Genomic DNA, 4,341 nt, shown 5'->3' with positions numbered 1-4,341 from the left:
CGTCCCGTCACAACATGCACACTACTTATTGTTGGGCAAACCGGTTTCACTCCCATGATTCAGTTGTCCTCTGATCTTTTAACTGTCATATCCTTGGATGTTTCTAAAAGGTGTGTCTGTTGTAAACTTTAAAAAAGTACAGGTATGCCCTGAGGGTTGAACACCTGGCAAGCTTAAAACCGCTGAAGCATAAAAGGGCAGAAAAACAGTGCATAATCTGAAAAATCCTCCTTCTTTCGGTTGCTGGTTTCAATTGTTTTTAGAGTCAATAGCACAGTTAGACTGACTGTTGAGTCATTTATGTATAAAAAGCAAAAATAAGAAGGAAAATCTTGAGCTAACCAACCACATTGCCATTTGACAGTTTTCCTCATTTGCTGTGGTGCGTTTTTCAGAACTAAATTTATACTTTCAAAACTTCTTGTTCAATCTCTTGTGCACATCAAAAAATCAGTTTCTCATTCCTTGGTTACTTATGTACAGTGCTAATTTACATGAGCAATATGTATAGCTATGTTTCATTGTTGCTAAAAGGTTTTATTTTCAAAAGGTACTATTAATCTGTCAAGCCTCATCTGGACATATATCCTGATTTATTGAATAAGACTGTATGGCATTCACATTTATGTTTTGGCTTTAATTTTGGCACAAAATAGGCCTTCTAATCACATAACTTTGGGTACATCAGCATTCTGCTCTTCCCCACAATGCATCTCCACCAATGCTTCTCCCTAACCTAACCCTAACCCTCACTCCTTTAAATGAGATGGTATTTAAGGCAAAAATGCAGAACTAAAAAGTCTATATGAAAATGTCTGAGTTGTACATGGCACATCATACCTGGTTTTTATTATGCAGCTGTATAAATATGATATAGTCATGGATGAAATATAAGATTTCACAATCCAAATTTAAAATAAATGCGCACTTGAATGCCATTGTGTGTGTGTGTGAGAGAGAGAGAGAAGACAGAAACCTAATCAGTGCCATTTTTATTGATTACATTATTTACCCATGCAAGAACAAGAGGTGAATACAGAAAATGCCTTATAGAAATAATTTTTCCACAATCACTTTGGCACCCTCTCCAGCGCTGCACCCCTGTGTGTCATATATTGTGGATTCCAATTGCTGCACAACAGGTCATTAATTTCTCTCAACAGAAAATCCACCTCATACTGTGAAATGTCATTCGTAATGGATTGAGCCAAGGAGTCAAGACGATAAGATAACAATAACAGAGTGACAACATCAAAAAGAGCACAATATGTCCATCCATTTTCATACATGCTTATCCCTGGTTGGGGTCATGAGGGCTGCTGCTCCCCATCTCCAGCAGTCAACAGGCGAGAGGTGGGGTACACCCTGGACAAGATGGCCGCCAGTCCATCGCAAGGCAACACAGAGACAGAAAGGACAAATAACCATGCACACACACCCACACCTAAGCAGAATTTAGAGAGATCAATTCACCTGAGAGTCATGTTTTTGAACTGTGAGAGGAAGTCAGAATACCTGGAGAGAACCCACGCATGGACACTCCATGCAGAAAGACCCCGGGCCGGGAATTGAACTCAGGAACTTCTTGCAACAGTGCTACCAACTCCACCACTATATACATATACATAGATCTATCTATTTCTCTCTCTCCATCTATCTATCTATCTATCTATCTATCTATATATATATATATATATATATATATAGATATAGGTGTAACTCTACTTATATGTATGTGCCAGACGGGCTGGTCTGAATATGTCAGAAAATGCTGATCTACTGGGATTTTCACGCACAACCATCTCCAGGGTTTACAGAAAATGGTCTGAAAAAGAGAAAATAGTGCCAGTTCTGTGGGCCAAATGCCTTGTGGATGCCAGAGGTCAGAGGAGAATGACCAGACTGATTTGAGCTGATAGAATGGCAAAAGTAACTCAACTAACCACAACTGAGGTTTGCAGGAAGAGCATCTCTGAACACACAAAATGCCAAACCTTGAGGCAGATGGGCTACAGCAGCAGAAGACCACACCAGGTGCCACTCCTGTCAGCTAAGAACAGGAAACTGAGGCTACAATTCACACAGGCTCACCAAAATTGGACAATAGAAGATTGGAAAACGTTGTCTGGTCTGATGAGTCTCGCTTTCTGCTGCGACATTCAGATGGTAGAGTCAGAATTTGGTGTCAACAAGATGAAAGCATGGATCCATCCTGCCTTGTATCAACGGTTCAGGCTGGTGGTGGTGGTACATTGGTATGGGGGATATTTTCCTGGCACCTATTAGTACCAATTGAGCATCGTGTCAACGCCACAGCCTACCTGAGTATTATTGCTGACCATGTCCATCCCTTTATGACCACAGTGTACCCATCTTCTGATGGCTACTTCCAGCAGGATAATGCGCCATGTCATAAAGCGTGAATCATCTCAGACTGGTTTCTTGAACACGACATTGAGTTCACTGAACTCAAATGGCCTCCATAGTCACCAGATCTCAATCCAACAGAGAACCTTTGGGATGTGATGGAATGAGAGATTCACATCATGGATGTGCAGTTGACAAAATCTGCAGCAACTGCGTGATGCTGTCATGTCAACATGGACCAGACTCTCTGAGGAATGTTTCCAGTACCTTCTTGAATATATGCCATGAGGGATTAAGGCAGTTCTGGAGGCAAAAGGAGGTCAACCAGGTTCTAAAGTGTATCTGAGGCGTGTGCGGCTTTAAAATATATATTTTGTTCTCTCATTCACTACTGCTTTATCAATTTTGCATGTGCCTTTTTTTTTTTATTTGGGAAAGATATGCTGCGTTGGGTTATGTTTGATACCAGACTTGATTTCTATAGGTTATTGTGAGTTAAAATATGCACGATTCACTTTAAATGAAAAATTTAAAAATTATAATTTTTAAGAATAACTGAAGAACAGGCATGGGACTGCAAGTGCATCTCTGGTAGCTCTCAAAAGTTCAATATATTTCCAAAACTGTTTGGAAAGATTTCTAAATGACTCATTAATAAGTGTGTTTGGGGTGGGGTGCAGATGACAGTTTTCTGAATTACAGGTTTTCACTGTGAGAAAACATGAAAGAAATCATGCTACAAGATTTCTTGCAGAGCTTCTTGTCTAGTTGGGACAAGTAGCCTATCTCAATAAAACAGAAACAAATTGTATAAAAAGGACAATTACATCTGTTTGTGTGTGATTTGCTAAATAACATTACCCAAATTGAGAATATGTCACAACAATTCATTTCTCTATAATGTTGTGAGTTTTAATCTCCTTACAAAGTCTCAATGACATGGTAATTTAACTTCTTTATCCGTTTACAGCAGTGGAGGTTGTCCTTTCACAATCCTAGAGAAAACGTTAATCTGCAAACCTTTTTGTTTTATCCATGTTAGTGGAAAGAGGATAGCATGTGGGCGTCAGTGAGAGAGAAACTTTTGGTCTGACGTGATTTTTAAAACACTAAACCTTTTTAGACAGGCTGTCACATGTCTGTTCATTGGATCCTTTATTTTCTTGCCAGAATTCAAATTTTGATTGACTGCAATAATAATCACTCTGAAGAATATCTAAATAGCTTATTTATTAGGAGGAGCCATTTCAGTTTTGCTTCTTGCTCCAGGGAAAGTAAACAAAGCAAGTGAACATGTGATTTTCAGTCGTGGAGCTCATTTTTATGCGATGGACACCGTCCAAGTAGATCAGTCAACAGAGAAAACTTATTCACCAAGAGTGTGTCCTGCAGTTCACAGAAACATTGAGTAGAATTCCAATAGGTAGTTCAAGAAAATTTTTAGCCAAATACATCATGTCTTTTAATTACTACTGTCATGGTATGTTGAATGATGTGGACGCAAATGCAGCAGGAAAAGGAATAGTTTCTGAGATAATGTGTTTAATAATAATAAAATGAAGCCAACATACCACAATTGCAAAGTCCAGGAGAATAAAAATCAAACAACAAACCAAACTAGACACAAGGAGAATAACAAGAAAACATGGAGAATGATGAGACGAACCAGCAGTTTGTGACTAAGTAATAATAAGTAATAAGTAATAAGTAATAATCGATCAGGGCTGATGAGCTAATTGATTACAGGTGTGAGTAGTTGGAGCAGGAGCCAGGCTGAGGGGAGGAGAGAGTGTGGCACAGGAAAGCTGGGAAGATTCACACAGGGAACACAGGAGAGTGAGGAAGAGAACAAAGGAAATCATCTTGACCCCTAGAGTAACAATAAGAAGCATAATTAGAAAACACTATGCAGGGCTGAAATAAAGGAAAACAAGAATGAGACAGATCTAACCAAAATAAGTGACAACTATTAAA

Source organism: Gambusia affinis, linkage group LG10 (assembly GCF_019740435.1).
Source record: "Gambusia affinis linkage group LG10, SWU_Gaff_1.0, whole genome shotgun sequence".
Classification (NCBI taxonomy): domain Eukaryota; kingdom Metazoa; phylum Chordata; class Actinopteri; order Cyprinodontiformes; family Poeciliidae; genus Gambusia; species Gambusia affinis.
This window is presented reverse-complemented; position numbering follows the sequence as displayed.